The sequence below is a fragment of the Marmota flaviventris genome, chromosome 9 (assembly GCF_047511675.1).
Source record: "Marmota flaviventris isolate mMarFla1 chromosome 9, mMarFla1.hap1, whole genome shotgun sequence".
Lineage (NCBI taxonomy): Eukaryota > Metazoa > Chordata > Mammalia > Rodentia > Sciuridae > Marmota > Marmota flaviventris.
In genome coordinates, this window is record NC_092506.1 from 53,993,065 (window position 1) to 54,012,507 (window position 19,443).

At 40.7% G+C, this 19,443-nt stretch overlaps 1 protein-coding gene across 4 annotated transcripts in view; it reads left to right on the top strand.

Annotated features, from left to right (window-relative positions):
* Dennd2b (DENN domain containing 2B) overlaps window positions 1–19,443 on the top strand; it is a 154,698-nt gene that overhangs the window by 24,569 nt on the left and 110,686 nt on the right. The gene's annotated exons all lie outside the window — the stretch shown is intronic.

The window sequence follows — 19,443 nt, forward strand, 5'->3', positions numbered from 1 at the left end:
AGGTCTGACTTTTGTGGGAGGACAGGGAAAATGCTGTCAAGAAATACTGAGTCAACATAGGGGACCTACTGTGTGCCATTCACAACTGGATACTTTACTTTCATGAGTCTCATTAATTGTCTAAGGAGGAAATCATACCCCAGAGAGATCAAAATGACTTGCCCAAGATCCAGAATTCAAAAACCCTGGTTCATTTGATTCCAAAGCTCTTCCCACTGCTTTGTGGTGCCTTTTCTTACTGAAATCATGGAGAAGGAAAGATATTCTGGGTTGAATTAGGGAACTTGTGGTATCCAGCTCACTCTTTTGAAGAATAGCACTCTTTCTCTTGTACCATTGGGGAGAGGAATAATGCTGTTCAAGGGTATGAGTCAAGGGGGAAGACATCAGGAATTCTTCAGACTATTCTTGTTTCTTGGGGAGGGAATTTTGTGCCACGGCATCTAGGCCTTGGTGGTAGTTTGGAAGAAATGGGTCCTGAATTCACCCATCATCAGTTATGCAAGTGAGGGAAAAGGCCCGAGTGTGGAGCACAATAGGGATGTTGGATTTTATGAAACACTGTTTTTGTTTGTTTCTTAAATTGGGACCAGTATAAAATTTCCAACTCTTAAATTTTTCCCAAGAGCTAAAAACAAACAATAACTCTAGAATCCTCTTCACATCATATAAGAGAGGACATTTGCAAATCAAAAATAATAAATTAAAAACAAAACAAAATAAGATTATAAGACAGCCAAGAAAGGGCCTTATACTCATCTATGACAATATTAGGTAAGATTTAAAATATTTTGAATTAAGTAAAATTCCAGCAAAGATTTTTTGATTTGTCAGTTGAGTTTTTATTTGGTTTTGCACTTCAAGGGAAGCTTGACTGCCAGGAATGTTTTATGCTTTTTTTTTTTTTTTAATCAGTTTTTGTTAGGAGTCTATTTTGACAGATATGTTAATAGTGCAGTCTTAACATTCTGTGGCATATTCTGGTAAATGTGGAAAAGGAGAGTAAGAACAGTTCTTAGGCTTTCAGACCTGTGGCCAGGCCAGGAAGAAAGCAAGAGGGAGTGGTGCAGGTTCCAGAAAGAGGCTGCAAGGACCTTTCTTGATTCATATGTGGGGTGGGGATTGGGGCTGCTTAGGACCCTTGCTGCTTAATATGGAACAGGTAGGAATTTGAGGGGGATACTGTGGATGGCAAGAATTTTCATCATGCCCTGGACCACATTTAGAACCATTGCTCTTGTCAAAGAATTATCCTGTTTGTACTGCAAGGTAATCTACAGAAGGCACAGACAAAGGCCCATTGTTTTCTCCAGGCAGCTGTTTATTGCATTGGACTAAGAAAGGGTGTGGGGAGCCTGCAGGACTCTAGCCTAGGTGCTCAGATGTGGCTATGGTCCTGCTGATCCGCCTGCTTATTTTCTTCTGAGACTATTTTGTGTGGACATTTGGCAAACTGCATTTTCTTCCAGACAGCAAAATCTTAGCTCCACCTTCTATTTGGTCTCAGTGCCCTGGAGTTTGAGTGAAGGTTATGAGTGCTTGGGAATAGAAAAAGAGCCTAAAAACCTTTGGGGAATTCCCTAACTCTCCTAGCGTACCTCTTTTGTCCAAGGGAACATCCACCTTCTGTATTTCCAAGGATTCTGTTGGGGGAAGTGTGTGTTTTGGCCTCTTTGGAGAAGGGCACATTAGCTTCCCTGGCCTGTTTACCTTTGTTTGGTCCTTTTGCCCTTGATTACAAATGAGGCCTTGGGTGGGGGATTTCCCTGCTGTCATGGAGGTCAGTTCTTCCTTTTGTCTGCTTTCTCAATTTTTCCAGCTGGGGAAGAGTCTTTAAAAAAAAAAAAAAAAAAAAAGAACTCCTTGCCTCATAGACTTTGCCCAGTGAATGGATGAGTTCATAATCAGGAAGCAATTTATCTGCTTCTTAAGATTTCTTTCTACTGGGTTCTGGGACTGTTAGACACTTTCTTATTTGCCTATCACTGCTGTAGTTGTCAGCACTCTCCCCTAAGGGAAGGAATAATCTTCTCAGTCTAGGGTCTGGACCATTTGTTGGTGCTTGTGGAGCTGGTGTTGACGCAAGGGTCCCTCTGTTCTGTCTCCTTTGGTGAAATATAGATATACCTTTAAGGTTAAGAACTCCAAGTTCTTTCTTCCTCATCCCCCCTGTCTGTACATAAAGCACATGAGAGGACAGGTGGAAGTGATTACCAGTAGCTTAATTTGCCAATGGGGTCACCTCATATTGTTCCCAATGTCAGTCTGCTCACAGAGAGCATGGACACAGCCACTTCCTCTCTGAGGCCAACTTCATTAGGTGTGCCACCTAATAAAGGTAAGTCTGGCTCACAGGGTAAGGGGAAATTCTTGGCTCCTGTTGGCATTGGTAGAAGTCCCCCTCAGATCTCTTTGTTCTTTTGTGTATCCCTCTTTTCTTTTTTTTTTTTTTTTTTAACAATTGGTATATATTAGTTATAAAGAATGGTGGAATTTATTGAGGCATATTCATACATGCTGATCACATAATTTGGTCAGTTTTACTCCTAATACCTCCTCCCTCCCCCTAATGGTCTCCCTTCTACTTTGATTATGTCCATTTTTACCCCCTTTGAAAGTTCCTTTTCTTGATCTTTTTTTTTTTTTTTAAACTCAGAGGTGCTCAACCACTGAGTCACATCCCCATCCCTTTTTCTATTTTATTTTGAGACAGGGTCTCATTAAGTTGTTTGGGTTATGCTGAGGAGTGGGATAATTGGGTCAAATGATGGTTCCATTCCAAGTTTTCTGAGGAATCTCCAACTGCTTTCCAGAGTGGTTGCATCAATTTGTAGTCCTACCAGAATGTATGAGTGTGTCTTTTTCTCTACATTCTTGCCAACATTTATTGTTGTTTGTATTCTTGATAATTGCCATTCTGACTGGAATAATATGAAATCTTAGTGTTGTTTTAATTTGCATTTCTCTAATTGCTAGTGATGTTGAAAATTTTTTCATATATTTGAGGACTTTTCATATTTCTTCCTCTATGAAGTGTCTGTTCAGTTCCTTTACCCATTTATTTTATTGGATTATTTGTTGTTTCAGTGTTAAGTTTTTTGAGTTATTTATATACCCTGGAGATTAATGCTGTACCTGAGGGGCAAGTGGCGAAGATTTTCTGACATTCTGTAGGCTCTCTTTTCATGTTCTTGATTGTTTCCTTTGCTATGAAGAAGCTTTTTAGTTTGATAAAATCCCATTGATTGATTCTTGATTTTACTTATTGTGTTTTAGGTCAGACTCCTATTTTTAAATCTCATCCAGCATTTTTTAAAAACCCTGACTTCAACAACAACAAGTGCTGGCGAGGATGTGGGGAAAAGGGTACACTTGTACATTGCTGGTGGGACTGCAAATTGGTGCAGCCAATTTGGAAAGCAGTATGGAGATTTCTTGGAAAGCTGGGAATGGAGCCACCATTTGACCCAGCTATTCCCCTTCTCGGTCTATTCCCTAAAGACCTAAAAAGAGCATGCTACAGGGACACTGCTACATCGATGTTCATAGCAGCACAATTCACAATAGCAAGACTGTGGAACCAACCTAGATGCCCTTCAATAGACGAATGGATAAAAAAATGTGGCATTTATACACAATGGAGTATTACTCTGCATTAAAAAATGACAAAATCATAGAATTTACAGGGAAATGGATGGCATTAGAGCAGATTATGCTAAGTGAAGCTAGCCAATCCCTAAAAAACAAATGCCAAATGTCTTCTTTGATATAAGGAGAGTAACTAAGAACAGAGTAGGGACGAAGAGCATGAGAAGAAGATTAACATTAAACAGGGATGAGAGGTGGGAGGGAAAGGGAGAGAGAAGGGAAATTGCATGGAAATGGAAGGAGACCCTCAGAGTTATACAAAAGTACATACAAGAGGAAGTGAGGGTAAAGGGAAAAATAATACAAGGGGGACAAATGAATGTCAGTAGAGGGGGCAGAGAGAGAAGAGGGGAGGGGAGGGGAGGGGAGGGGGGATAGTAGAGGATAGGAAAGGCAGCAAAACACAACAGACACTAGTATGGCAATATGTAAATCAATGGATGTGTAACTGATGTGATTCTGCAATCTGTATATGGGGTAAAAATGGGAGTTCATAACCCGCTTGAATCAAAGTGTGAAATATGATATATCAAGAACTATGTAATGTTTTGAACAGCCAACAATAAAAAATTAAAAAAAAAAATAAATAAAAACCCTGACTTCTTTGTCCAGCTTGTCCTCAGTTTAAGATTGCAATTTTCCTTTTTTGTCACCCATCTACTAGCCTGTGCAGTGGTCTTCTCTTCCCTGTGTACTGTGCCTGCCCCTCTCCCACAGTCCTCCCCTCTGGTGAAGGTCACAGAGGAAATATTTAGTTAGTCTCTGCCAAACATTCTGACTGAGTTGTTTTGCTTAAAAAAGACATCCAGATAAACTGTTTTGCTTCTTGCTCTTGCTGCTCTGGGGCAGATGTTTCTCAGTAATGGAGGTGTTGTGGTCAGTTGGGAAGAGTGCTAGACTGGAGTTTGAAGAATTGGATTCTAATCCCTGCTGTGCTACTAATTTGTGGTGTGATCTTGTGCAAGGCACATTTCTATGTTTTAATTTCCTTTTGTCAGAAGGGACCTTATTTCATTCAGAATGCATTCTGCTGTCATATATACCTAATCAAAATAAATTAATTAATTAATAAAAAAGGGACCTTATTTTGTGATAAAGAAGACAAGACTCCAAACTGGGTACAGTGGTGCAAGCTTGTTATCTCACCTGTATAGAAAACTGGACAGAAGGATCTCAAGTTTGAGGCCCGCCTGGGCAACTTAGTGAGATCTTGTCTCAAAATAAAAAGGGTTGAGAATGTAGATCAATGCTAGAGCACTTGCATAGTATGCACAAGTCTCTGGGCTCAAATCCCTGGTAAAACACACACACACACACACACACACACACCCTTATGGGTGTGGGATGGAACAGAAAAAAGCAAGCCTGGGGAATAAGGGAAGCAGTAGGCTAAAGACAAAAACTTACCATGAGTGTGGCTCAGAACCAGAAGAGAACTCAAATGACCCATGAAGATGAATTAATATATGTAGTTACTTTGAAAAATAGAAAATGTTTCTTCTCAGCAAAGGAAACAATCAATAATGTGAAGAAGGAGTCTACAGAATGGGAGAAAATCTGTATCACATGCACCTCAGAGGATTAATCTCCAGGATATATAAAGAACTCAAAAGACTTTAATTAAAAAAACAAATAACCCAGTTAATAAATGGGGTAAGGAACTGAACAGACACTTCACAGAAGAAGAAATATGATTGGTCAATAAATATATGAAAGAATGTTTAACATCTTTAGCAATTAGAGAAATGCAAATCAAAACTACTGTAAGATTTCATCTCATCTCAGTCAGAATGGCAGTTATCAATAATACAAACAACAATAAATGTTGGTGAAGATGTTGGGGGAAGAGGTACACTCATACATTCTGGTGGGACTGCAAATTGGTGCAACCATTTTGGAAAGAGGTTGGAGATTCCTCAGAAAAGTTGGAATGGAACTACCATTTGACCCAGTTATCCCACTCCTTGGTATATACCCAAAGGACTTAAAATCAGCATACTACAGTGAAGTAGCCACATCAATGTTTACAGCAGCTCAACTCACAATAGCTGAACTATGGAACTGACCTAGGTGCCCTTCAACAGATGGATTAAAAAATGTGGTTTTTTAACTCATTTGAGTTCTTTTATATATTATATATACATAAAAGGAAATTAAAGTAGAATATATATATTCTACTTTTTAAAAAAATAAAAGTAGAATATGTGTGTGTGTGTGTGTGTGTGTGTATGATGAAATATTACTTAGCCTTAAAGAAGAATGAAATTTTGGCATTTGCCAGTAAATGGTCAGAGCTGGAGAATATCATGCTAAGTGAAATAAGCCTTTCCCAAAAAACAAAAGACCAAATGTTTTCTCTGACATGCAGATGCTAATTTGCAATAATAGAGTGTGGCTAGGGAAGAATAGAGTTGCTTTAGGTTAGATAGAGGGGAATGAAGGGAGGGCTGGAGTCTGGGAGTAGGAAGCATAGTAGAATGAATCAGGCATTATTACCATATGTACATATATGACTGCATGACAAACATGACTATACAACATGTCCATCAGAAAAAATGAGAAATTATACTCTATTTATGTATATGAAAGTGCATAAGTGTATTCTACTGTCATGTATAACTTATTAGAATAAATTTAAAAAAATTTACATAAAGAAAAATATAAAATGTGATAGAATGATGGAAATTCTTTGAAGAGGCTCACTTTAGATAACTGCTTTGCCCACCCCTGGATTTTCTCTGGGTCCAGCCTACTTGCTGTCACTTGGGATGTGGGAGGCTTGTCCTTCTGTGGGTTCAGTTCTAGAATTCTTCCTCCCACCTCCCACCGCCCACCTCCCACGTCCTTCACAAACCCAGGAATATTTGAAACTCAGCCCAGATCTTCACCTGGCTTTGATTTCCCCATCATGTGGAGATTGGGCCTTGGAAGTTGTAGCTTCCAGATACCTTAAATGTTTGCTAACATGTCCAGCTTCTACAATTCTTGATCATTCCTTCTGTGTGTGGCTTTGTTCCAATTCTTATGCCCTGGAGAAGGTATGATTTGGTTCCAGCAAGGAAAGAGAGACTATTTGGGGGATCCTATCTTCAAGAACTAGGAAATAAAAGTAGATCAAAAAACAAAACAAAAACCCTGAGAGATGCCTTTTAAAAACATCTAGGGGTCTTTGAAATAGAAACAAAATGGTTTAACTTCTGCCTATATAAACCATAACTTTTTTTTCCCAACATGTGCTACTCAGATAAGCAGAGCTACACTTTTTCATTATTCCTGTTCCCTTCTGAAATTAGTCTGGGGTTTAATCAGATCTTACCTAGTGTATACTTTCTTTCCACTTAAAGATTTGCTTTGGCTTTCTCCATTGCAAATGAGTTGGACAAGGAAGTCTCTTAAGTGTTTTTGCTACCCTGTGGTTCTTTTTGGGATAAAAATCAGCGGAAACTTTCCTAAATGGGTACACAGAGATACCTGTCTCTGAGAGGTTAATGTTGAGGATGTGTGCTTACTACTGCTGTGTCAGGCTGCTGAAACTTGCTAGAGAAAACTAGGGAACTTGGTAGAGTAGTTCTGGGGAGAGTTATTTAGTTGACTCTTCTTCCAAGTAGGCCTTCTCTGCTATCTGCTATTTTACAGTCACTTAAAAAAAAAAAAATCTAAGTCCCAGTGACATTCACCATAGGGCCCATCCTATATTTTTTGGTATTCCATGGTCCTCACTCTATCCTGACTCTGCATCACCATTGAGGGAGCTTTCTGCTTTATTGAGACTGTTAGGACTACGTGACATAGAACCTTGGAATAGTTTGTTTTCTTCATAAAGATTGGCACTGCCATCCAACTAGCCCCAAGAGAACAGTGAGTGTTGCCTGTAGGCTCTGTAGATGTGTTTTTTGTGAATGCCAACAACATCTGGTTGAAATAATGTTTTGATTTTGGGTTTGATAAGAGTGTGAGCCTGTGTCTGGCATTTTGCTCATCCCCATCCCATTTGGTCTTAAACCAAGTTGTTTTAAGCAGATGACTCAAGTGATAACTGACTCTAATGCTGAATATGTCCTCCCTTCCACTTCTGTTCTGGGTCCTCATGTACCTGCTGGCCTCTGCGTCTCTCACCAGGCATGGGTAATTCAGATGGTTGTTTTTCAGATACTATTCACATCCTCTTTAATTTTTTATCTTTCTTTTTCTTTACTATGTGTTTTGCTTAGTTATATCTAATAAACATTCTTCTTAACTTATTCCTCTTTGATTATGAGATAAAACCTCATAAGAATCAGTGCCCTCAGTGTTGCCCTTAGAATACCTTATCAAATCCCACCAAATATCCATCTTTTAATTAACCTGTCTTCCTTCCAGGGCTGCGATTTGAGGTATATAAGCATTATTTAATTTTATTTTTCTTTTATTTTATTGCTTACATTTGCAGAGATGTTATTTTGTATCTTTATTATATATAAACCACATTTCAGCCATGTTCTTAAGGGATGGGCTTATCTGGGCATTCACTATCATGTCTAATGTTTTTTTTTTTTTGAAAAAAGTCTTCACTTTATAAAAGTGATTGATGGATCGAGGAATGTTCCATTACAGCAGTCTGCTTACCTTCTGGCCTATACTGGTAATGTTGCCATGGAAGGGCTGACTCTGTACCTCTTAAATAAAGGAAGAAAAGGCTGCCCAGAGCCAGTTCAGGAAAGCTTGGTCTTTTTTTCTGCACCTGCCTCTAAGGTAGAGGTTCCAGTGTGTCATGCTTGACTTCCCAGAGCTCTTTTTCTTTTATTCTCAACTATGTGTCATTTCAGTTAGTACTCTAGCTTAAAGATTGACAAGATTTCCTCTGCTCTGAAAACATAAGCTAATTATGGAAAGATCAATTCTTTAAACATGTTGTTTAGTGGAGTTAATAGAATTATCCCCTCTCATTTTTGACTAGGAAATATTAGATTCTTATTTTGCTGCAGCAGGTCTTAAGTGGAAATCTTCTGGTCTGGAGCTGTGTATAAATAGTGTGTGTCATATTGTTCCAGAGAAGTATAGCCATAACCGATTTTATCTTTGTTCTTTCTGTATTGCCCAGGGATGTTCCTTTTGAGATTATCTTTGGTCTTGTCTGTAGGATACATATGCTGCTAGTTTATGCAAATTAAAGATGACCCAGTGCCCTATATGCAATCTGAAGCATCTCCTTGCGGAATGAACAATTCAGGAAAATGGAATGGCTTTTTGAATGCAATTCCAAATTGTCCTAGGTTCCAGGTGACTGAACATTTACTGTGAGGGTGGGAAAGTTTATTCAGATGTTCATGCCTGGGGGTTAGTGTGTGTCATATTGTTCCAGAGAAGTATAGCCATAGCCGATTTTATCTTTGTTCTTTCTGTGAAGCCCTGGGATGTTCCTTTTGAGTTTATCTTTGGTCTTGTCTCTTTGGAAAAAGCAGCACACATTTTGGGTTGGGTTTGGGAATAGAATCTGTGGCCACAGGACAGGATGATACTCATGATTCTTATAAGTAGCAAACCTTTCACTTTCACTGCATTGGCACTACAGGCCTGTAAAAAACTGAAGAAACCAGCTACGGACCCCAGTTGTACAATTCGAGGTGAGAATAGGCAAAATCCCAGGGGCTGGGAGACAGACATGTGGCTACCAGAGACATGACATCAGCTGGTTTACTGGTGCAGTGGAGGAAGGGGAGATTCCAGGTGCTTAGCCTCCTTCCTGCATATGAGGGTGTCTGGCACCACCCCCAATCCTATCTGCAGCCAAGGCTTCTGCCTGGGAAAAGCCTAACTTTCTGCCTAACTTTCTAACTTTCTGCCTCCTGCTGTTCCCACTGGGACCTGAACTTGGAAGGGGTCTTGCAACCCTGGCTGTGGGAACAAAGCTTTGAGGAATAGACAGACATGTTTGTCTCTGTGCACTCCCCGCTCCCCCTTCTGTACTGGGAATTGAACCTAGGGCCTTTACATGCTAGGCAAGCACTCTACCACTAAGCTATATCCCCAGCCCTTGTTAAAAATTTTATTTTGAGACAAAGTTTCAGTTCGTTGCTGGGCTGACCTTGAACTTGTGATTCTCCTGCCTCAGCCCCCTTGAATAGAATATGTGTACATTTTGTGTTGGTGCTAACAAGCTGATTAAGGTTTGCAAACTCAGTGTTGGATGAAGTGAGAAAGGGAAAGCGTTGTCTGGGTCTTATGGATTCTGTGGTGGGAGTTACTTTTTTTCTTGGAAAGAAAACAATCTATGATTTAAATAATTTTTAAATTAAACTTATTTTAATATTATTTTCTTTTAATGCCTTAATGAAGACTCTCCATATATAAGAGAAAAGCATTTCTAGTGACTTCCTTTCTGTGTTCTGCTCTGTCCCCTCTACTTGTCCTAGAACAGAGCCTCACAAGGCCATACTTTGGGTGACAAATTCTGGAGAAAGTGTGTCTGCAAGGAAGATCTCTGTGTTAGCCTTGCCTGCTTACAGGCTTCTGGGAACTGTGGTGGGGCTTGTTGGGAAGCCACAGCTGACAGAGGGCTGGAAAACACTTTATGACTTTGAAGCATGACAGAGAGACTAGAGCAGGGAGACCTGGAGCCAGCAAAGTCCATCTGTTCTCCAGCTTTGCTTTCCTGTCAGATGTTGGGCTTCCTCTCTGGTTCCACTCTCTTCCCTGAGGATATGTTAAAAAATGAAGCCTGTTGCATGGAAAGCAGGTTATACTAGGAGGATCGGTCACCCCAATCCCCAGGTTGCTTAGGCTTCTCTGTGACTGATAGCTTAGCATTTCTCTAAGACCCTTGCTTACATTCAGGTGTGGGCACTGCTCACTTGAAGCTGTGGAGTACCGCCTCAGGCTTATTCTCCTGGTGACTTCCTACCACAGTATTTTCTTTTTTGGGGTTTTCACAGTTTCCCAGCTGCCAGAGTCCTTGTTCTGAAAGCCCAGTGCCTCCCCTTCTGGGCCCAGGAAACTGTGGGTAAGCACTTGGTTTCTTTCTCAGCCGGGCACTTCTGGGAAGCTGTCTGCATTCCTTTCTGCCCGACTGGCTGCCTCAGGGGCTGTGTAAGGTGCAGTTTCTTCATGCCTCTGTGATGCAGAATGCTAGAGCAGTTCAACGGAGACTGGCTTCTGAAGGTGACCAGGAGTTTGAAGGTGAACCTGCTTTTTTTTTACAGTTCTGGAACTAGGAGCTAGCTTTTCATGGGGTGTGGTGTGGTATTGATTCTTTTAAAAACTTTTGCCATTTTTGCAATCTCTGTCTTCTTGCCACTGTAGGAGAAAGGAGGGTGAGGAGAAAAATTGATGCCCAGTTCCCTGTGATCTTCCTTGGGCACTGGAGATGAGTATAGTAAATGCCTTTTATCAATGAAGAGCTCACATGCGAGGCTCTGTCTCCTGGCTGCTGTATATCTGGGGTCTCCCTAGTCTGACTTCTTGGAGCTGTGAATAGTTTTCTGTAAGTTGAACCCTTCCTTTGAAGGCAGGTGCCATCTTTACTTGCCTTACAATCTTTCAGACGGCAGCAGCATCAGCTCCCTTAAAATAAAAAGGGGCCCAAGAGAGCATTAAAACATGAACATGCTGGATAGAATATGAGCCTGAGGTTGGGTGCCCAACCCAAGGGTGTGTGAGGGTGGTTATAAGTAGAGGTCAGGGCTGAGCCCTTCTATTGAACAGGAAAGAGTAGTAAATCTGGAGAGAGGATGGAGAAGGCTGGGTGTGGAGAGCAGGAAAGCTGGGGATTTTTACAGAGTTGTGTTCCAGAGTGGCTGGAAGCCAGAAATACCCAGGAGGTGGGTTTGGGCATTCTTGGTTGTACCTGCAATGCTGAATACCTGGGGCATGATGGCCCAAAATACCCTCCTGGGGAATAGGCCTGGCCCCACACCTGCCCTTCCCATCTATACCTACAGTATACCTGGCTTCTTGCCTATCAGGCAGGTCCTGGTTTAGGGCATTATGGGGTGGAGGCACTGGGTCTGAGTGGACTGGCCAGCCAGAGTCCCACCTCCAAATTTGTTGGCTGCCTCAATGTTGAGAAGTTTCTTTGCGGCTGCTAGTCCTTGCTGGCTTGACCTGTGGAGGTGTCTGTTCCCTGGCAGGATATATAGCTCTTCTCACACGTGCCCTGCTTCTTTAGGGCTCAGGAACAGATGGGGCTTAATTTGAAGCAAACTACCTCAAGGGCCTAGATCTTAAAATTACTACTAGTCTTGGCTCTTCTTCCTCTCAGTCTCTCTCTTCCCATCACCATCAGGCATTGTAAGCAGCCATTGCCATCACACAGGCTGATTAGAACTTAAGAATGGAGCTAAAGTGCTGAGATGTAGCTCAGTTGTAGAGCACTTGCCTAGCATGCATGAACAAAGCCTTGTGTTTGTTCTCTTGCATTGCAAAAAAAAAAAAAAAAAAAAAAAAAAAAAAAAAGTGGCACTAAAGTCTGCTTGCTGCTGCAAGCGAGCTCAAACTCATCTGTAGAGGTTGATATGAGCCTGCGAAGGGGTCCATTTCCACTCTAACTAGAGTGGGTGAAATCAGTGAGGAAAGGATGAGAAAGTACTTTGGGGTTGGGAGGGTATTGATTCCACCCCTTCCCTCTTCCCTCTTGCACTCCCAGAATTGTCAAAGGCTGGAGAGAAATTCAAGATCTTGCTTTCTCTAGCCATCAGACAGTCAACAAGCACTTGAAACTGAAATTTTCAGCTTAACCAGCATTGTGATACAAATATGTTTTCTGATCTGAGGAAATTTATACTCTATTGGGAATATAAATTAGACAATTAGAGAATATCGAAGATCTTATGTTGGTTTCTAACCACAATTATAGTTCAGAAATGAGAAAACTATGTATTAAAATCCCAGGAATATTTCCTTGGAATAGGCAGGATTTTTTCTGGTCTCTGTGAGTTTAATCAACTTTATAGGCAAAGGAGGGGTAGGATATGTTCTGAGGACAGCAAGTAAATAGAATTTGGCACTCCAGGTCACTTGTGATAAACGGTCTTGAAGTTGTTGGTCTGGCAGAGCAAAGCCAGAAGTTTGAACTCTATAAGTTCTGCTTTGGTGCTTAGGAGATGAGAAGTGATGCAGTGGAAGTGGAATTTTGTGGAAATCTCTCTTGTAGAAGCAGGGTGATTTCAGAGAGGATTAAAACTGGTAGTAGGAAAACCTGCTTAAGGGGATGGGAGGTTGGCAATAGGAATACAGAGGAAGGATGTGAATCCTGGAGAATATTTCAAAGTGGAATAGGCAGGACCTAAACACAGGATATTAATTTCTTTTTTTTTTTTTTGTTTTTGAGAGAGAGAGAGAGAGAGAGAGAGAACTTTAATATTTAGTTTTTAGTTTTCGGCGGACACAACATCTTTGTTTGTATGTGGTGCTGAGGATTGAACCCAGGCTGCACACATGCCAGGCGCTACCGCTTGAGCCACATCCCCAGCCCCAGGATATTAATTTCTGACCTGTGAGAGTTCCAATAGAGATATGTGTTTGAGAAGTGGTTTACACTTTTTAAAGCTTTCATTTCATTTCATTAGTATCTCACAGTTGTCTGGACTCTTAGAGCTTATGCAATCTAGCTTCATTCTATAGGTGGGGAGATTGGAGCCAAGAAAGGGTAAGGGACTATTCTTAACTTTAGTAGTAGAGCAAAAACTCCACTGTAGACCTTCCCTCTAATAGGGAAGTTTTAAGACACGAATAGCCTGGAGGAAAGAGTGTGGGGTCAGAAGAAAATCCATCCATTTGACACTGACTCCTTGTCTCTCCAAGCCAAACAAAACTTACTCAGAAGTGTTCAGAGCCCATCAGTGATTCTGCTCCTAAGAACTATTATGAGAACCCAGATCAGGAAGATGGAATCCTTGGGTTCTTCTTGTTCTGAGATTTTTTTTTTTCCTAATATGTATTTTTTTTTTAGTTGCAAGTGGACACAATACCTTTTTTTTTTTTTAATTTTGTTTTTGAGAGAGAGAGAGAGAGAATTTTTTAATATTTAGTTTTTAGTTTTTCGGTGGACACAACATTTTTATTTTTTTATGTGGTGCTGAGGATCGAACCCAGCACCGCACGCATGCCAGGCGAGCGCGCTACCACTTGAGCCACATCCCCAGCCCTACCTTTGTTTTTAAAAATTATTTATTTATTTTAATTTATTATACATGATGGCAGAATGTATTTCATTTCATATTATACATATAGAGCACAGTTTTTCAAATCACTGTACACAAAGTATTTTCACACCATTCGTGACAATACCTTTATTTTATTTTTATGTGGTGCTGAAGATTGAACCCAGTGCCTTACAGGTGCCGGGCGAGCACTCTGCCACTGAGACACAGCCCACAATTCTCGTTCTGAGATTCTTAAGTGCACAAAATTCATGTATATGAAAAATATTGAGTTGAGTTTCCTGAGAAACAGTGGCTGGACCCATTGGTGCCATTCTAAGGAAATTTCAAGAGTAATTTGATTCCATATGGTTTTCACTATGTGCTGACCATAGAAACTAACTGCAGAGGTGGACATAGCTTACTGCTGTAGGTATGGCCAGTGATAATCAGCAGCCAAGGATCCAATATCTGCAGTTAAGGCTTGGCTTTTCTATCTGCTTCCTCTTCCCACCTCCCCTTAAAATATAAATGTGCATTCTCTCCTTCTCTTTCTCCTTCTCTCCCTCCCTCAGTCCCTCCCCCTCACTTCACTTCCTCCCTCCCTCTCCTCCCTTCCCCTGTCTCCTTCCTTCATTTTTTTCTCCCACAATGTTTTTCCATACTGATGTCCTCCACTCTTGTCTGTCTAAATAACTTCCTGTGATGCAGCAACTTCCCCTCTTGGTTAAATGCAGACACGACTATTGCAGAGCACTTTGGAATATTGTTTTGTCTGTGACTAGCACACAGTGGTCCAAGCAGAATCTCGGAGTTGTTTTGGAATCTTCCTCACCTCTATAGCCAGGTACCCTCCAAGTTCTTGTTGTCTATTAAAAGAGCTCTTGAGCCTCCTCCTTTATTTCCATGCCATGGTGCCATACAGCAAGAGAGGAAGAAGGGTTGTGGGTGAAGAAGGAAAAATAGACAACTTCGGTGTTCTTGAAAGCATTTTGAGGAGGGTGCCTCTCTGTGTTCTGACCCTCAGCTACCTCACAGAGGCAGCTGCACTAGATCCCTTGAAGACAAATGAGAGAAGTGCCATGTCCTGAGGAATACCTCTGTGCTTTGCCTGGGATCTGGGCTCCTAGATGTCTAATGTGCAGCTATAACTGCTGAATTGTGTTGTTGAAGGTATGTGGCTGTTTCTGTATACTTCTAGGTGAGGAGGTAAAAGCCATTGGGCTCAAGTGAGGTTCTGTGTGCTTCTCCTAGTTGTCAGTGTCTGGCCTTTTCCTTGCTTTAGTTTCTGGCCCAGCTATGATGGTAGGAGCAGTTCCCTTCTTAAAGCTTCTCAAGGGGATACATTCATAGTGCCCTTAGTTTAGTCTGAATGACCTTGTCCTTGATATCTATCCCAAGTACATAGCCATTGGGGACCCGTTTCTCACTTTCCCTCTTTCTCTCCTCCAAATAACATTGCTGTAACCCATCAAGTCTCCCCTTCTTCACTCTTAGTCTGGTGTATTTGGGACTTAAAGGGGGAAATGGACTACCTGGGTGGTAGAGGAAATTTGTTGGCTTGTGAGTTGTTATCTTAAAGATCTATTCTCTCCTGTCTCTCAGAGCAGCAGGTGAGGTCAGGAGTAGTTGAGCTGTCTCTCTTCTCAGCCATCCTGGGTAAAACAGAAATAGGTTTGAAAAATAGGTGGTTCACTATTTGGAAACATGATGAGATAGTCTTGTTTATTAAAATGACAACAAAACAGAACCCCCTTTTAATCTCCAAATCCCAACCGCAAGTCTCCATCTTTGCTTCTGACAACACTTGCATTTCTCCCTTGGTCTCTGACCCTCTGTATTGCCAGTGGCTGTACTTCAGCTGTGTTTGGAGAACCCTAGAATCTGAAAGGGAACAGATGATTTCATTCAAGCAGTAGTAACCTGGTAATTGATTCTTGTTAGTATACAGAGTCAAGCCTTACTTTGCTGAATTTTCCCTGAGAATGTTTCCCCTTCTCAGCTCCTGTGGCCTGTTCCTTAGAAGAGGTGTGTCATGCATTACTGATGGGGGGTGTTATCTTCATTGTTGATGAGTGGCTAGTCTTTCAACACTTTGGGTTGATTTCCTCCTCTGCTCTGGTTGAGGCAAGCCAGTGTCACTCTGTCTGCCTGTGGAGTCCCACAGCCTTGGGTGAGGGAAGTCTTTTGCCACTTTGCTGTGCTGGGGACAATAGTCCTTGACCCTGTGTTCTTTTCTAGGAACCCCATATGTTGAGGGAATAAAGGATATTCTGAATTATTTCTTTTCTTCAAAACACTAAGTGGTTCTGAACTATGTTCTTTGATGTCCCTGGGAGTAATTAATGCTCAGGAATCCTCCCAAATTCGCTATTCTCAGACTTCCAAACAAGCTTCCTTCTGTTTCTATCCTTCAGGATCTTAAATTACTCTCTCTTCTTCCTCTACACTCCTCTGGCTTTCCTCTCATCATCTCACTCATTTTCCCTTCCTTGCATCTTGGAGTCTCAGGTTTTTCCTCTATTGTTTAAGTTTCTCTGTGTTGATCTCTTAAGTGAACAAGCATTTATAAGCACCTCTTTTTACACAAAAGGCAAACTAGATCTATACCCAGTTCCTGCATTGTTAAAAAAGGAGCTAATCATTGCATAGATTAGAAACTTTTATGCTTCTAACCTTAGGGGAAAGTGGGATTTTTTTTTTTTTAATGGCATTTTCCATAGGATTTTGAAATTCATTTAGTGTAACACTCAGGATGGGGAAATAACTCAGCAGTGGAGTGCTTGCCTATCATGTGAGAGGCCTTGGGTTCGATTCTAGCACCTCAAAAAAGAAAGAAAAATTACATATATAATATTTACTGTAAACCTGAGCCATCTTTCATGTCTAGGATAGAGCTGGCTTTTGAGGGACTACTGCTTTTTTCTCTTCCTAAATCAGTAGAAGAGCATCGGAGTTTCCTGTTATAGGCTGGTTTGTTCACATCCCAGCAGTGCCTGAAGAAGCTGGAGGGCTGCATTCCTACCATCTAATGTTTCAGACACAGCATTCAAATTCACATCCCTGCTCATAAACGGCTGTTGGGTGACAGCTTAGTATAGAAGGTTATCTAAAGATCCCTTCAAACTTATTCTACTTTGACAGTTAAAAATAAAACTTGGTAATTCTGATCATAGTAAACTGTAGTTGGGGGAAATGGTGGGTACAAATTGTTTGGATTCCTGAGCTGCTTAGTGTTTGTGCTAAAACTTTAAAGGTCAGAGTCCCAGTTGGGAGGTTTTGATGTTAGCAGGAGGGATAGAGCTCAGCTGTCCCTTTTTTCTGTGAGCATTTTTTTTTTTTCCACATTGGGGATTGAACTCATGGCCTCACATATGCTAGGCAAATTGCTCTACCACTGAGCTACATCCCCAAGATCCTTTTTCCCATTTTTATTTTTTGAGATAGGATCTCACTTGGCTGGCCTTGAACCTGCAATTTACCTGCTGGGATTAACAGGTATGTGCCATTGTGCCTGGCCTCTGTGGGTGTCCTTCATGTTGCTTAGTCACAAGTTTCCCCAGAGATGACTACACAGGGACAAAAGTGGTGGTTTTTTACCTTTCTGTTCTGCAGGAAGACTTAACGGCCTTAAGAACTAGACATGCTATGTTATTGCTCAGTTTAAGGGGCTCCACGCTCTTGGATTTCCACTTTTTTTCTTTTAGTCTACTTGCCTGAAATGTTATTCAAGACTCCATTTACCCCTGGATCTGTAAGTTTAGTGTGAGTCTCCTAGAAACATTTTGTTCTAACTAGAACATGGACCTCATTTTATCTGGGCTCTGTATTTCAGCCATTTAAATTCAATATCACATTGACTCCCTAGTTGACTCATATTGAACATTTCCTCAGGTCTTTTTCACTTATACCATCTTTGTTCTGTTGTCATACAGTTTTTCCCCTAATCTTAAGCACACAATTATTATTTGCCCATTAAAAAATTCACCTTGAGGGCCTGGGGATGTGGCTTAAGCAGTAGCGCGCTCACCTGGCATGCACGGGGCGCTGGGTTTGATCCTCAGCACCACATAAAAATGAAATAAAGATGTTGTGTCCACCGAAAACTAAAAAATAAATATTAAAAAATTTTCTCTTTGTCTCTCTCTTTAAAAAAAAAAAAAATTCACCTTGCGGGTCAGGGATGTGGCTCTGTGGTAGAGTGCTTGCCTAGCATGAATGTGGCTCTGGGTTTGATCCCTGGCACCACCAAAATAAAATAAAAGAAAAATTTTATCATGTGGGCTAGGATTGCAACTCACTGGTAGAACAGTGCTTAGCATGCTGAGAACCCTGGGTTTGATCTGTAGCACCACAGTAAATACATAAATGATTTTTAAATTAATTAATTTATTTGTTATAATTTGTTACACATGACAGCAGAATGCATTTCAGTTCATAGTACACAAATGGAGCACAACTTTTTATTTCTCTGGTTGTACACAAAGTAGAGTCACAGCATTCGTGTCTTCATACATATACCTAGGGTAATGATGTCCATCTCGTTCCACCATCTTTCCTACCTCCACTTCTCCTCCCTCCCCTTTGTGTATCCAAAAGTTCCTTCATTCCTCCCATGCTCCCCCCACCCTCATTATGGATCAGCATCCACTTATCAGAGAAAATATCTGGCCTTTGTTTTTTTGGGATTGGCTTACTTTACTTAGCATGATATTCTCCAATTCCATCCATTTACCTGCAAATGCCATGATTTTATTCTCTTTTAAGGCTGAGTTTTCTAATGTGTATATATACCACAGTTTCTTTATCCATTCATCTATTGAAGGATCTCTAAATTGTTGGTTCCACAATTTAGTATTGTGAATTGTGCTGCTATAAACATTGATGTGGCTGCGTCACTGTAGTATGCTGTTTTTAAGTCCTTTGGGTATAAACTGAGGAGTGGGATAGCTGGGTCAAATGGTGGTTCCATTCCAAGTTTTCTAAGGAATCTCCATATTGTTTTCCAGATTGGCTCACCAATTTGCAGTCCCACTGGCAGTGTAAGAGTGTGCCTTTTCTCCCACATCCTTGCTAACACGTACTGTTGCTTATATTCCTAATAACTGCCATTCTGACTTGAGTGAGATGATATCTTAGAGTAGTTTTGATTTGCATTTCTCTAATTGCTAGAGATGTTGAACATTTTTCATATATTTGTTGATTGATTGTATATCTTCTTCGAGAAATGTTTATTCAGTTCCTTAGCCCATTTATTGATTGGGTTATTTGTTTTCTTAGTATTAAGTTTTTTTTTTTTTTTTTTTTTTTTTTGAGTTCTTTATACATCCTGGAGATTAGTGCTCTATCTGAAGTGCGTGTAGTAAAAATTTGCTCCCATTCTGTAGGCTCTCTATTCACCTCACTGATTGTTTCTTTTGCTGAGAAGAAGCTTTTCAGTTTGAAACTATCCCATTTATTGATTCTTGACTTTATTTCTTGTGCTTTAGGAGTCTTGTTAAGGAATTAGGGGCCTAATCTGACATGATGAAGATTTGGGCCTACTTTTTCTTCTATTAGGTACAGAGTATCTAGTCTAATTCCTAGGTCCTTGATCCACTTTGAGTTGAATTTTGTACATGATGAGAGATAGGGGTTTAATTTCATTTTGTTACATATGGATTTCCAGTTTTCCCAGCAC